The sequence below is a fragment of the Sminthopsis crassicaudata genome, chromosome 5 (assembly GCF_048593235.1).
Source record: "Sminthopsis crassicaudata isolate SCR6 chromosome 5, ASM4859323v1, whole genome shotgun sequence".
In the NCBI taxonomy this organism is placed as follows: Eukaryota; Metazoa; Chordata; class Mammalia; order Dasyuromorphia; family Dasyuridae; genus Sminthopsis; species Sminthopsis crassicaudata.
In genome coordinates, this window is record NC_133621.1 from 199,406,050 (window position 1) to 199,422,618 (window position 16,569).

A 16,569-nucleotide genomic window follows, 5' to 3' on the forward strand; every position below is an offset into this window, starting at 1 on the left:
TATTTATAAATAAATCTGGTCCTGATGCTTTTTTTTTCTTAGGAAACTCATTTGTGGCCTATTCAATTTGTTTTTTCTAAAATGGGCTTATTTAGATATTCTATTTCCTTTGAGCAGTTTATATTTTTATAAGTATTCTTCCATTTCACTTAAATTGTTAAATCTATGGGCATCTAACGGGGCAAAATAATCTCTAACAATTGCTTTATTTACATTTTCCTTAATGGTTATTTACTCTAGGTTGAAAACTGAGAAAGAAAACTATACACCAATCTCCTTAATGAATATTGATGCTAAAATCTTAAATAAGATATTAGCAAAAAGACTACAGAAAATCATCCCCAGTATAATACACCATGATCAAATAGGATTTATACCAGGAATGCAGGGCTGGTTTAATATTAGGAAAACTATTAGTATAATTGACCATATTAACAATAAAATTAACAAGAACCATATGATCATCTCAGTAGATACAGAAAAAGCATTTGATAAAATCCAACATCCATTGCTACTAAAGACACTTGAGAATATAGGAATAAATGGAGGAATAAATGGACTATTCCTTAAAATAGTCAGGAGCATATATTTAAGACCATCAGTAAGCATAATATGTAATGGAGATAAACTGGAACCTTTCCCGGTAAGATCAGGAGTGAAACAAGGTTGCCCACTATCACCATTACTATTCAATATTGTGCTAGAAACGCTAGCCTCGGCAATAAGAGTGGAGAAAGAGATTAAAGGAATTAGAGTAGGTAATGAGGAAACTAAACTATCACTCTTTGCAGATGATATGATGGTATACTTAGAGAACCCCATTAGAAATAATCCACAACTTTAGCAAAGTTGCAGGATATAAAATAAATACACATAAATCCTCAGCATTTTTATACATCACCAACAAAATGCAACAGCAAGAGATACAAAGAGAAATTCCATTCAAAACAACTGTCAAGAGTATAAAATATTTGGGAATCCATCTATCAAAGAAAAATCAGGAATTATATGAGCAAAATTACAGAACACTTGCCACAAAAATTAAGTCAGATTTAAATAATTGGAAAGACATTAAGTGCTCTTGGATAGGTTGAGTGAATATAATGAAGATGATAATACTCCTTAAACTAATCTATTTATTCAGTGCTATTACTAATCAGACTCCCAAGAAACTATTTTAATGACCTAGAAAAAATAATAACAAAATTCATATGGAAGAACAAAAGGTCGAGAATTTCAAAGGAATTAATGGAAAAAAAAATCAAATGAAGGTGGCCTAGCTGTACCTGATCTAAAACTATATTATAAAGCAGCAGTCACCAAAACCATTTGGTATTGGCTAAGAAATAGACTAGTTGATCAGTGGAATAGGTTTGTCACAGGACAAAATAGTGAACAACTGTAGCAATCCAGTGTTTGACAAACCCAAAATCCCAACTTTTGGGATAAGAATTCATTATTTGACAAAAACTGCTGGGAAAACTGGAAATTAGTATGACAAAAATTAGGCATGGATCCGCACTTAACACCACATACCAAGATAACCTCAAAATGGGTCCATGATTTAGGCATAAAGAATGAGATCTTAAATAAATTAGAGGAACATAGGATAGTTTACCCCTCAGACTTGTGGAGGAGGAAGGAATTTGTGACCAAAGGAGAACTAGAGATCATTATTGATCATAAAATAGAAAATTTTGATTGCATCAAATTAAAAAGCTTTTGTACAAACAAAACTAATGCAAACAAGATTAGAGGGGAAGAAACAAACTGGGAAAACATTTTTACAGTTAAAGGTTCTGATAAAGGCCTCATTTCTAAAATATATAGAGAACTGACTCTAATTTATAAGAAATCAAGCCATTCTCCAATTGATAAATGGTCAAAGGATATGAATAGACAATTTTCAGATGATGAAATTGAAACTATTTCCATTCATATGAAACAATGTTCCAAATCACTATTGGTCAGAGAAATACAAATTAAGACAACTCTGACATACCACTACACACCTGTCAGATTGGCTAAGATGACAGGAAAAAATAATGATGAATGTTGGAGGGGATGTGGGAAAACTGGGACACTGATGCATTGTTGGTGGAGTTGTGAATGAATCCAACCATTCTGGAGAGCAATCTGGAATTATGCCCAAATGTTATCAAACTGTACATACCCTTTAATCCAGCAGTACTGGGCTTATATCCCAAAGAGATCTTAAAGCAGGGAAAGGGACCTATATGTGCAAGAATGTTTGTGGCAGCCCTTTTTGTAGTGGCAAGAAACTGGAAAATGAATGGATGCCCATCAATTGGAGAATGGTTGGGTAAATTATGGTATATGAATGTTATGGAATATTATTGTTCTGTAAGAAATGACCAGCAGGATAAATACTGAGGGGCTTGGAGAGACTTACGTGAACTTATGCTGAGTGAAATGAGCAGAACCAGGAGATCATTATACACTTCAACAATACTATGTGAGGATGTATTCTGATGGAAGTGGATATCTTCAACAAAGATAAGATCTAATTCAGTTCCAATTGATGGACAGAATCAGCTACACCCAGAGAAGGAACACTGGGAAATGAATGTAAACTGTTTGCATTTTTGTTTTTCTTCCCAGATTATTTTTACCTTCTGAATCCAATTCTTCCTGTGCAACAAGAAATTCGATTCTGCACACATATATTGTATCTAGGATATACTATAACATATTTTACATGTATGGGACTGCCTGCCATCTAGGGGAAGGGGTGAAGGAAAGGAGGGAAAATTCGGAATAGAAATGAGTGCAAGGGATAATGTTGTAAAAAATTACCCATTCATATGTAGTGTCAAAAAAAAGTTATAATTATAAAATTAATAAAAAATAAAATAAAAAGTGGTATACTTACCCTTTTCATTTTTGCTCTTAGTAATTTGATTTTTTCTTCTTTTAAAAATATATTAAGCAATGGTTTGTGTATATTTTTGATTTTTCCGAAACCCAACTCCTAGTTTTATTATTTAATTAAAGTGGCTTTCTTACAATCCATTTTGTTAATCTCCCCTTTGATTTTTAGGATTTTCAATTTGGTATTTAATTGAGGATTTTTAATTTGTTTTTTTCATCTAGTTTTTTGAATTGCATACCAATTCATTGATCTTTTCTTTCTCTCTGTTTTTGATGAAAACATTTAAAATGAGGTATAAAATTTCCCCTGATTATTGCTTTTGCTGCATCCCACAAGCTTTGGTATGTTGTTGCAACATGATCATTTTCTTATATAAAATTATTATTTCTATGATTTGTTCTTTAACCCACTTATTCTTTAAGATTAGGTTATTTAATTTCTAACTAAATCTTAATTTGTATTTCAATGATCCTTTCTCAAAAGTAATTTTCATTACATTTTGCTCTGAAAAGGATGCAATCAATATTTTTGCTTTTCTGCATTTAAATTAAAAAAATTTTATGCCCTAAAATGTGGTTAATTTTTGTAAAGGTGCCAGATATCATTGAGAAAAGGTGTGTTCCTTTTTATTCCCATTCAGTTCTCTCCAGATCTATCTAGCTTATCTAAGATTCTCTTAATCTCCTTTATCTACCTTCTTTAGTTTTTAGCTAAAGTCATCTAATTTTGAGAGGAAAAGGTTGAAGTCTACCATTATTATAAATATACTACCTATTTCCACCCATAATTCATTTACCTCTTCTTTTAAAAATTTGGATGCTATAATATTTGGCACAAATGTTTAATGTTGCTATTGCTTCATTATTCATGGTAGCTTTTTAACATAATGTAGTTTTTCTGTTTATTTCTTTTAATTAAATCTATTTTAGATTTACCTTTGTGTGAGATAATGATTGTTACCCTTTTTTTAAATATCAGCTGAAGAATAATAAATTCTGCTCCAGCCCTTTACTTTTTATTCTATATGTGTCTCTCATTAAAAAAAAAAAAAATAAAAAATAACATTGTTGGGTTCTGGTTTTTGATTAATTTTGCTATCCTTTTCCATTTTATGGGTGAATTCATACAATTTAAATTCAAAGGTATAATTACTAGTTGCATATTTCCCTTCATCCTATTTTCTCTCACTGTTTATATCCTTCTGTCTTTTTAACCTATTCCTCCTTAGAAATCTAATTTACTTCTGACCATTGCTTCCATAATTTGCTTTCTAATTTTAATTCTAAGAACTTCTAAGAGCCCTTCCTTTATTCTATCTCCTTGCTCATACCACACTGTGTATGTGTGTGTATATATATATATATATACACACACATATACCATGTTACTTTTATTTCGTACTAGATGTATATATTATTTTCTCTTTAATCCAGTTCCAATGAAAATAAGGTTCCTATATTATCTGCCCCCTCTTTCCCTCCTTCTCATTATATTAACATTTCTTCCATTCATGCCTCTTTTATATGAGATAATTTGCTTCATTTTACCTTTCCCTAAATAATTTATTTTTTTTAGGATCATCCCATCATAATCAAGTCAACACCAAATCTTCTAGCTATATGTACTCTTTCAAACTACTCTCACAATTATAACATTCTTAAGTTACAAAATATTTTCTCACAGAAGAAGTAAATCATATACTTATTAAATCCCTTTTAATTAGTCTGTCATGTTCACTTAAGTTTCTTTTGATTCTTAGAAGTCAAATTTTCTGTTCAGTTCTGATCTTTTCTTCAAGAATGCAAATCCTTTAATTCATTAAATATCAATTTTTCTCCTTGTAGTATTACACCCAGCTTTGCTATAAGGTTATTCTTGATTGCAAATCTAACTCCTTTGCTCTTTGGAATATCACATTCCATGCCCTTTCGTCTTTTAATGTAGAAGCTGCTAAATCTTGCATTGTCCTGACTGCAACTCCAAAATTTTAAAGTGTTTCTTTCTAGTTTCTTGTAATATTTTCTTCTTGACGTGGGAACTTTGAAACTTAGCTATAATGTTCTTGTCAGTTTTAATTTGTCTATTTCAGAAGGTGATTAGTGAATTTTCTTTTCAATTTCTATTTTACCCTCTAGTTTTTTTTTAATCAAAACTTTTTATTTTCAAAACATTTGCATGCATAATTTTTCAACATTCACCCTTCCAAAACCTTGTGTTCCAATTTCTCTCCTCTCCCCACCCCCCAGATGGTAAGTAATCCAATATATGTTAAACATGGTAAAAATATATGATAAAACTTATATATGCATACATATTTATACAGTTTTCTTCCTGCATGAGAAAAATCAAATTAAAAAAAATAAGAAAATAAAATTCAAGCAAACAACAACAAATGAAGTGAAAATTCTATGTTGTGATCCACACTCAGTTCCCACTGTCCTCTTTCTGGATGCAGATGGCTCTCTTCATCACAAGATCATTGGAACTGGCCTGAATCATCTTATTGTTGAAAAGAGCCACGTCCATCAGAGTTGATCATTGTATAATCTTCTGGTTGCCATGTACAATGATCTCCTGGTTCTGCTCACTTCACTCTCCAAGTCTCTCTGAAATCATCTTACTGATTATTATAGAACAAATATATTACATAACATTCATATACCATAATTTATTCAGTTATTCTCTAGTTTCTTGCCACTACAAAAAAAGAAAGCCACAAATATTTTTGCACATGTGAGTCTCTTTCCTTCTTTTATGATCTCTTTGGGATATAAGCCCAGTAGAAACACTGCTGGATCAACACCTCTAGTTTAAAACTTAGGGAAATCTTAATAATTTCTAGACTCTTTTTAAAAATTATGACTTTCATGTAGTTTCAATAATTCTTGAGTTATCTCTCTTGATCTGTTTTTCTAATGAGACATTTTATATTCTCTTCTGTTTTTTCATTCTTTTGATTTTATTATGTTATTTCTTGATATCTTGTGAAGTCATTACCTGCCCCTTGCCCAATTCTAATTTTAAAGGAGTTATTTTATTCCATATAATTTTGGATCTTTTTTTCCAATTGGTTCATTTTCTTTTCATAATTTTTCTTGCATTTCTTGCATTACTCGTTTTCTCCCCTAATTATCCTTCAGACTCTTGCCTTTTAAAGTTCTCTTAAAGGTTTCCAAGAACCTTTTTGGGATTTGTGACCATTTTACATTTTTATTTAAAGCTTTAAGAATAGCTGTTTTGATTTCATTGTCTCTTTCTAGAGTTTGAACTCTGATCTTCTTTATAACCATAGTAACTATCTCTGTTGTTTACTCAGTTGTTTACTCTTTTTTTTTTTTTTTTAAATGACCTATTTCTTGGCTGTTTCCTTTTAATAAGGTTGGACTCTGCTTTTGAAGTGTGGGGGATAATGTCTCAGTCTTTAGTTGTTGAGGTGTGTGTGTATGTGCCTGCTATGACCCAAAGGAGAATCCAGCTTCAGATACTATCTGTGTGGTCACTTAAATACTTTCTGCCTCAGTTTCTTCAGCTCTAAATGGTGATAATTAATAGCAACCATCTCACAGAGTTGTTGTGAGATCAAATGAGATGATATCTGCAAAGCGTACAGTACCTGACACCTGATAAGTGCCTTAAATATCCTCTTTCCTCCCTCTCTCCCTCTCTCCTTCCTTCGTTCCTTCGTTCCTTCGTTCCTTCCTTCCTCCCTCCCTTCCTTCCCTCCTTCCTTCCTTCCTTCCTTCCTTCCTTCCTTCCTTCCTTCCTTCCTTCCTTCCTTCCTTCCTTCCTTCCTTCCTTCCTTCCTTCCTTCCTTCCTTCCTTCCTTCCTTCCCTCCTTCCCTCCCTCCCTCCCTCCCTCCTTCCTTCCTTCCTTCCTTCCTTCCTTCCTTCCTTCCTTCCTTCCTTCCTTCCTTCCTTCCTTCCTTCCTTCCTTCCTTCCTTCCTTCCTTCCTTCCTTCCTTTCTTCCCTTCCTTCCTTCCTTCCTTCCTCCCTTCCTTCCTTCTTCCCTTCCTTCCTTCCTTCCTCCCTTCTTTCCTTCTTTCCTTCCTTCTTCCCTTCCTTCCTTTCTTCCTGGCAGTTGGGATTAAGTGACTTGTCCAGGGTCACATGGCTAGTAAGTATTAAGGCCCAACTAAAATCCCACCTCCTACAAAAAGGTTTTCCATATCCTCTTAATGCTAGTGCCTTCCCTCTAAGGTTAGCTTCAATTTATCCAATATATATATCTTCAATTTAAGCCAACCAATAAACACCTGCTGTATTCTAGGCATTGCCCTTGGCACTGGGGATACAAAAGGAGGCAAAAGACAGTCCCTGTCCTGAATTCAGAAAATCACAATTTAATGGGGGAGATAACATGTAAACAACAATGTACAAACAAGATCTATCCAGGATAAATTGGAGATAATCTCAGAGCAAAGGCCCTAACATTAAAAATGACTGGAAAAGTTTTTTACAGAAGATACTGCATTATTTGAGACATGACGAAATCCAGGGAAGCTAGGAAGAAAAGATAACAAGGGAGAGAGTTCTGAGAATGGGGGACAGCCTATAAAAATGCTTGAAGTCCTGTGCAAGAAACAGCAAAGACGTTATTATCACTGGATCGCAGAGCAGAAAACATAGAAGGGAGTAAGGGGGAGAAAGTTTAGAGAGGCAGGAAAGGGCCAGGTTATAAAGGGATCTAAAAGGCAGAGAGAAAATGTTGTGTTTGAGCCTGGAAATAATAAGGGAGCCACTGAAGTTTATTGAAGGGGTTAAGGGACAGCTTACATGATCAGAGCTGTGATTTAGGAAGAACAATTTGACAAAGGAATGGAGGATGGACTGGAGTGAATATAGACTTGTGTGGGCAGGCAGACCAAACAACAAGCCATTGAAGTAGTCCAGGTGCAAAGTGATGAGGGTCCTGACTAATCTGGTGGCAGTGCCAGGACTGAGAAGGGAGAAAATTCAAGAAATGTTTTGAAGGTAGAAGTGACAAGACTTGACTACAGATTGGATATAGGGGGTAAGAGTGAGAAGCTAAAAATGACTCTTGAGGTGACTAGAGAAATGTACTCAAGAGAAAGAAGTTAAAAAAGAAGGAGGATTTGAATGGAGATGGAGTAATGAGTTTGGTTTTGGACATGTTGAGTTTTAGATGATCATTGGATAATGAGATGGCTCAGTGGATAGAATGCTGGGCCTGGTCACGAAAGTATAACTTCAGATATTTACTGTCATTGTGTTCCTTGGCAGCTCACTTAACCCTGTTTGCTTCAGTTTCCTCATCTGTGAAATGACCTGGAGAAGGAAGTGGCAAACCAGTCCAGTATCTTTGACAAGGAAATCCATAAGGGGTCACAAAGAGTTGGACATAATTGAAAAACAAACATATCAAGATGTCCAATAGACCACTGGAGATAAGAATCTGGAGTTCAGGAGATAGATTAGGATTGGAAAAGATCTGAGAATCATCAGAATAGATATAAAAATTGAATCCAAGAGAGAGAATGAGATTGCCAAATGTACAGAGAGTACATTTTCTGAATGTACTTTATCCTCTTAGCTCTGATCCTATGATTTTGGGAACATGAGTTCAATCTAGTCTCTGAAACACAATCTGATTCGAATCTTTACATTAGCAAATGTGATCTGAATGAAGTTCCAACAGAGAAGACTGAGAAAGAATGGTCAGATAGATATGAAGTGAACCAGGAGAGAGCAAAACTTAGAGGGAGCTATTTAATAAATTGATATAAACGTTTAATTTTTGGAGCACATATTTTACAAGGTTCAAAGGATAAGAAATTGTGGGTCAAGATTCTGTAGGACAATCCAAAAAGAATAGGAAACATTCAAAAATGAAATTCTGAAGACACAGGGGAAAAAAGTGGATGAGGAGAAACAGGGCAGTTGCTTCAAGAGACAAATTTGAGTGCACAGTGAACTCACTGATCAAAAACTAAGGTGAGATACCCAAAGGCTACAAAGCTGTGCATACCCTTTGATCCATCAGTGTTACAACTGGATCCATATCCCAAAGATCTTATAAAAGAGGGAAAAAGACCCACATGTGCAAAAATGTTTGTGGCAGCCCTTTTTGTCTTGGCAAGGAACTGGAAACTGAGTGGATGCCCATCAGTTGGAGAATGGCTGAATAAGTTATGGCATAGGAATATAATAGAGATTATTGTTCTATAAGAAATGATGAGCAGGCTGATTTCAGAAAAGCCTGGAAAGATTTACATGTGATGCTAAGTGAAATGAGTAGAACCAAGAGAACATTGTACACAGTAACAAGATTATGTGATGATCAACTGAAACAGATGAGGTGATTCAAGGCAGTCCCCAATAAACTTGGGATAGAAAATGCCAATTGCATTTAGAGAAGGACTATGGAGACTGAATGTGGAGTGAAGCACAGTATTTTCACTTGTTTGTTTGTTTTTCTCTTTCTCATGATTTTTTTTTCCTCTTTTGGTCTGATTTTTCTTGTACAACATGACGGATATGGAAATATGTTTAAAAGAATCTCACATAGTTAATTTATATCAGATTGCTTATTGCCTTGGGGAGTGGTGAGGTAAAGGAGGGAGGGAGAAAAATTTGGAACATAAAGTCTTACAAAAATGAATGCTGTAAACTTTATATGTATTTGGGAAAATAAAATTCTATTGAAAATGTTTCTTTTTTTGTCTTAATTTGTCTTTGTTTTTTTGGTCTTAATTTCTCTACTTAATCCCTTTCCTCATATATGGGGGACACATATATACAGATACACACACACACATACACACAGAGAATTCCTTTAACTACCCCTACCACTTAATTTTTCAGCATCTTTTACTCCTATGACATTTTCACGCCTCACCAATCCTTATCAATGATCTTAGATTTTGAAATTCTACTTTCTGGTCATAATCTCCTATCTTTCCATCTCTCCTGTGTCACGCCTTCCAAATGTATTTTTTGTTCTCATCATGATCTTTGGTCCTTTTATTCCTCCCTTTTCTTCTAATCTATCACATCTCCTCTCTCCCTTTCCTTCTTCATGACACTGTGGTTAGCTAGTTCAACTCTGAGGAAGTGACTTAGCTTCTTTTGTAAAGGCTAAGTGCTCTACTTATGCTTGTGATCTTGCTGCAATTGCTCCTGTGAAAGCTTTTCAATAATCATTCTCCCTCATTTCCAAGCTTTTTCTTTCTATTGTAGGAAAGAGTGACTTTGCATGTGCAGAGAGGTTTATATATTGCAAGGGCTGTTGCATAGCTCCATCTTCAGTCATTTTGTAGTTGGGCACAAGTCTGCATGACCCCTTTGGGGGTTTTCTTAGCAAAGATACCGGAATGGCTTGTCATTTCCTTCATTTTATAGATGAGGAAACCAAGGCAAATAGGGCTAAGTGACTTGCCCACAGTCACACAACTGTCAAGTGTTTCAGGTCAGATTTGATCTCAGGAGATTAGTCTTTCTGACTGCAGTCCTGGAACTCTATCCACTGAACTATTCTAGTTGTCCTTATTAGGCTTTAAGGGAGTCAAAATAGACATTTTCAATCTGTTCCCCTCCTATATTTCTCCAAGGACGACTTGCTTTTCTACCAGGGTGGGGCGCAGGAATCTGGGGCCAGAGGCCACTCTGCTTTTCTCAGAAAGAGTGGGTTTCAGGCTAGAATTGTATCTATGAGCTCCCTTTATTATTAGACTAGATCTCATGCTTGACTTTTTTTTTTTATCACCAAAATAAATGTAACAAATAACAAAGAAACCCATTTATCCAATTTTATAGCTAAATGGAAATAAGAGAAAGTAAATATAGGAAAATATATACCAGACAATAGAAAGTGAAAGAAGTCTCTCATTGGGATGGAGATAACTTTGCTCAACCAAGAGAGTCTCAGATCTTACCCAAGAGAAAATTTCCCAAAGTCACTAATGGAGCAAATTGGAAATAGGTCCAATTTTCTATTATTTTCTCAGAGTCTTTCAGCAATCTGAAGTGGATTTGGCTTCTTCCAGCTTCTTTCTCTTAGCTGGAAGATAGATGAAGTTTGATGAGTTCCCAAAAGGGACTAGAGAAGGGTCTAACACTCTAACTTCCCCACAACTACACCTCACCCCTCACATAGGGCAGAACATTTCAATCTCCACCATTAAGAAGAGAGTACCATATCAATGGGCTTTAGGGTAAGCCAATGGGATTTGCAACAGGGATTATGCTATTTTTCTTTTGCTGTTGTCCACAAACACACTCGGCTTCCCCTAACCTTAAACGAAATTTCAGTTGATCCTGACATCCCAGCTATGTCTTACATGTCACCTTCCTTCTACTACCAAGCTCTAGGAAAGAGTTGTCTAAAGTTAAATTCCCCCCCCAATATTATAAAAATATAATATGTATATATATATATATTATCAGTATCTATATGTGCAAAACACTTTATTGGTCTTCTGCATTGAAAGCCTAAAATAAAACAGTTCCTCCCCTCAAGAAACTTACCATACTGAGGACTTACATAAATTGTAAATATAAAACAAATGTCAGGAGACAGAATTGAACAAAATTCACTTCCTCTTATTTTTTTCAGTCCTTTTCTATTTCACTTCTGATCCCTTTTCCTATACTGATGTCACTAAGGTTACCAATAATCACCTAACTGCTATATTCAATAGTTTTTCTCACTTCTACTTCTTGACATTTTTGATTACCACACACTGTTGAGCACCATATTCTCTCTTCTCCTTTGACTTTTCTAATTCTGCTTTCTCTTAGTTCTCCAACCTGTCTGATGATGTCTATTTTGTTTGTTTTCTTGGCTAAGGAAAATTCTCTTTGAACTGGAAAAGAAAATGTTTGCCTACATTTGATTTTTGAGGCACATTTTCTTTCCTTGGATCAAAATTTAATCCAAAGAGTCCTAATAAGGCTATAGGCCATGATTTTACCTAGACTTTTAGCAAGACATTTGATTATGAACAAGCTGGAAAGATGTGGGCTAGAAAATTATATATTTAGATGGGTCTAGAATTGCTTGACTGGCCAGACACAGTCATTAAAGCTTCAAACCAACTTGTAAGGAAATCTCTATTCTCTGAGATCTGTGATTGGCCCTGTTCTAGTGAACATTGTGATCAGTGATGTGAGGAAAAGCTCAAGTAGTGTGTTTAATAATTTTTTGGATGACACAAACTTAGGAATGATAGCAAATACAATATACCTACCATATGGTGTGCTAAGGCCTGGGGATAAAAATACAACGAATGAGAATTCCTACTCTCAAGGAGTTTACATTTTAATGGGAGATACAACAAGGACATAAATAAAAGTATATTTCTAAATATATTTACAGACATATGCATATACAGAATAAAAACACAAAATAATTAAATTTGAGTGGGATCAAGAAAAGTTTGATGTAGATGGAAGAATTTGAGTTACATTTTGAAACAAGAGAAAGATAGGGACAGTGGGAAGGGATTACATTCCAGGAATGGAAGTCAGCCAGTGGGAAGGTATAGAGAAAGATGATGGAGTATTATGAATGAGGAACTATAAATTTCAGAGTAGAGGAATGAAGGGAAATGTCCAATTAAGCTAGAAAGATTGGTCAGTTTGTATGTGACTTTGAAAGCTAAACAGAAGGAATTCCTGGAATTAATTGAATTGGGGAGAGACATGGTCAGATTTGCACTTAAAGAAAATCACATTTTTTAGCAATAAGAAGAATGGATTAAAGTGGAGTGAGACTTGAAGCAGTGAGATCGGGCTTTGTAATAATCTAGAAAGATGATGAAGACTTGAACCAAGGTGGTAGTTGTGTGAGTTGAAAAAAAGCAGTTAAGAGAGATAGATGTCATAGAGGGAGAAATGGCAAGATTTGGCAACTGATTAGACATATGGGGTGAAGGAAAGTAAGGAATCAAGATTAATTCCAAGGTTACAAACTTAAGATAATGGAAGAATGATGGTGCTTTTAACATAAATATGCAAATCTGGAAGAGGATAAGGTTTTGGGGAAAATATGATGAATTTTTTCTGGACATGTTGAGTATAACATCTCTCTGGAAATGTTCAACAGGCAATTAGTTATATGTATTTAAAGCTCAAGAAAGAGAGTGTGTCTGGAGATAAGAGTTATGGGAATCATCAGCAGAGAGATAAATAATTAAACCTACCAAAGGTGATGAAAAGAGACAGAGACAGAGACAGAGACAGAGACAGAGACAGAGACAGAGAGACAGAGGCTCACCTTATTATCCATATACTTCATTTATTCATAATACACATATACTCAGAAGTATTAATGCACTAACTTGATGGGCCTCATTTTCTAGTTGTGTGTTATAGACTGGAAAAATGGTCATTGCAAATAGTGAAGCTGATTATCTTTGCATTGTTATGGATTTTATCAAGGAGATTTTGCTTTGAGGCTCATTGCAATTTGTACAATGCCTTATCTGAATGGAAACATTTGGAGAATGTTGCCATCAATAGGGAATCCCTTTCTTCTTTGGACTACATGGAGAACATTTTTCATGATACCACAGAACATCTAATTTGGTAGAAAAAGTGCTGAATATGCTGTCAGAGAATTTGGGTTCAAATCTTATTCTGCTCTTTATTTTCTTATTTATTTTTATTAATTTTATAATTATACATTTTTCTGACAATACATGTGCATGGGTAATTTTTTTACAACATTATCCGTTGCACTCGCTTCAGTTCTGAATTTTCCCCTCCTTCCCTCCACCCCTTCCCCTAGATGGTAGGCAGTCTTATGTATGTTAAATATGCTATCCTAGATACAATATATGTGTGCAGAACTGAATTTCTTGTTGTACAGGGAGAAATGGCTTAAGAAGGTAAAAATAACCTGGGAAGAAAAACAAAAATGCAAACAGTTTACACTCATTTCCTAGTGTTCCTTCTCTGGGTGTAGCTGATTCTGTCCATCATTGGTCAATTGGAACTGAATTAGTTCTTCTCTTAGTTGAAGTATCCATTTCTATCAGAATACATCCTCATACAGTATTGTTGTTGAAGTGTATAGTGATCTCTTGAATCTGCTCATTTAACTCAGCATCAGTTCATGTAAGTCTCTCCAGGCCTTTCTGAAATCATCTTGCTGGTCATTTCTTACAGAACAATTATATTCCATAACATTCATATACCATAATTTACCCAACCATTCTCCAATTGATGGGCATCTATTCATTTTCCAGTTTCTAGCCACTACAAAAAGGGCTGCCACAAACATTTTGGCACATACAGGTCCCTTTCCCTTCTTTAGTATTTCCTTGGCATATAAGCCCAGTAGTAGCACTGCTGGATCAAAGGGTATGCACAGTTTGATAACTTTTTGGGCATAGTTCCAGATTGCTCTCCAGAATGGTTGGATTCTTTCACAACTCCACCAACAATGCATCAGTGTCCCAGTTTTCTCACATCCCCTCCAACATTCATTGTTATTTGTTCCTGTCATCTTAGCCAATCTGACAGGTGTGTAATGATACCTCAGAGTTGTCTTAATTTGTATTTCTCTGACCAATAGTGATTTGGAACATTCTTTCATACGAGTGGAAATAGTTTCAATTTCATCATCTGAAAATTGTCTGTTCATATCCTTTGACCATTTATCAATTGGAGAATGGCTTGATTTCTTATAAATTAGAGTCAGTTCTCTATATAGTTTAGAAATGAGGCCTTTATCAGAACCTTTAAATGTAAAAATGTTTTCCCAGTTTGTTTCTTCCCCTCTAATCTTGTTTGCATTAGTTTTGTTTGTGCAAAAGCTTTTTAATTTGATGTAATCAAATTTTTCCATTTTGTGATCAATATTGATCTCTAGTTCTCCTTTGGTCACAAATTCCTTCCTCCTCCACAAGTCTGAGAGGTAGACTATTCTATGTTCCTCTAATTTATTTATGATCTCATTCTTTATGCCTAAATCATGGACCCATTTTGATTTTATCTTGGTATGTGGTGTTAAGTGTGGGTCTATTCTGCTCTTTATTACCTGTATGATATTGGATTGTCACTTGACCTTTCTAACTCTCAATTTCCTCATCTATAAAATGAAGGGTTTGGAGTAGATGGTTTCTGAGATTATTTTCAACTCTTAATTTGAAACTTTATGACCTTAGGTAAGCATCTCTGTTGTCCCATTTATTATACAGGCATATAATTTTAATTCCTTTATGGGAGGCACCTTGTCTGAGAACAGCTTTCAAGATTACATTGTTATACCAAATCAAATGCTTTTTAAAAACCAATAAATACACAGCATCCTATTATTTTTTGTTCTTTGTATCTCTCATTCAATTATATGATCATTTATCTGTGGTATATTGTAGGAAACTGGAAGTCAAGAGACACTGAGAGAAAAAATACCTTCAAGGAATATGATCTTTTGTACCAGAGAAGAATGCTTGCTTTGGACCGAAGACAAAGACTTCCAATGACAAGAAAGGACTTCTAATGTCAAGGGTAGCTACTAAGCAAGAAGGGATAACTCAGTGGGTCTTTATAAGGGGAATGACTCATGCTTAATTGCCCTTTTCTCTTCCTATTTGTGTAGCACAGCAGAGTTACTCAGGCTTCTTTCTGTGAAAGCTGGAAGAAGAAAGCTCACTATTTCCCCATCCTGATTACCATGTAGCCATCAGCATATGGTAGCTAAAGCTGATGTCCCACCTAGGTCAGTCTCAGCTTGGATCTCAGTCCTAGCCACTTCTGTTTTTATGCTCCTTTTCCAAATATAGGTGACTGAAAATTTACCTATAGATGGCTTAGTCTAAGTTTCAAATTGACTATGAATTTGAGAAATCAAGAAGACCTTGTGGAACTGATGGGAAACTGGGAAGTTTCTGCATAGGAAAAAATAACAACTATAGACAAGATAGGAAATGTAGTCCTTAGGATAGCTGACAAAATACAGACTTTTGTGCAGAGCTGAAGTGAAATGGAAAAGGAGAATAAGCAGTGGTTATATATTACCAGATTCTGTTTTATTTTCTGTAGAAATATGCTTGTATGCTGTGTTTAGTGTTTAGCTGTGTGCTGTTTAGTTTAAATAGGAAATAAATATCTATCCCATATTTATTCATATTTTCTATTGAGTGGATTTTTACTTTCTTCTTAGAAGAAGAGCCAAACCTAAGCTTTAAATGAGTTTCCCTCTGGAGGTAAGGGTAGGGGGGAAACATAATTTGAGAACTGAGAAGACTTGAGTGGCTATTTAGTTGAACTCATACCCAAAAGTTGCTCCTACTCTAACATATCCAGAAAGTGGCCATCTAGCTTTTGTTTAAAGACCTGCAGAGAACCCAACACTTCTCTAAGTAACGGATTCTCTTTTGGTCAGCTCCTTGACAGTACAGACATAACATACATACATACATACATACATACATGCCTATCATGTAATATGTGTTGAATTGAATTGAATTGGATGTCCAAAATCCCTACAGTAAGGTAGCAAATGGAATAAGTGGGATATATCCTTTAGTCCAAATCACAAAACCATTGTCGATGCTGGTACTAGGGCAAACAATTTCACTATCTGAGACAGAGGAAAAGAAACCAAACTGGACCTTGTTCTTGCTCCTTACTAGTACCTCCTGAGAAGAAGAGATGAAGTAGGAAACAATGAATGATGTGGGCAATTGCTAGAGTATCGATGGGCTCTTGT

At 35.0% G+C, this 16,569-nt stretch overlaps 1 protein-coding gene across 1 annotated transcript in view; it reads left to right on the forward strand.

Moving 5' to 3' along the window:
• PEX26 (peroxisomal biogenesis factor 26) overlaps window positions 1-15,986 on the forward strand; it is a 40,910-nt gene extending 24,924 nt beyond the window's left edge. Inside the window, exon 8 of the transcript XR_012482156.1 lies at window positions 15,233-15,986. The gene's annotated coding sequence lies outside the window, so the exon portion shown is untranslated. The remainder of the gene's footprint in view (window positions 1-15,232) is intronic.
• The last annotated feature ends 583 nt before the right edge of the window (window positions 15,987-16,569 follow it).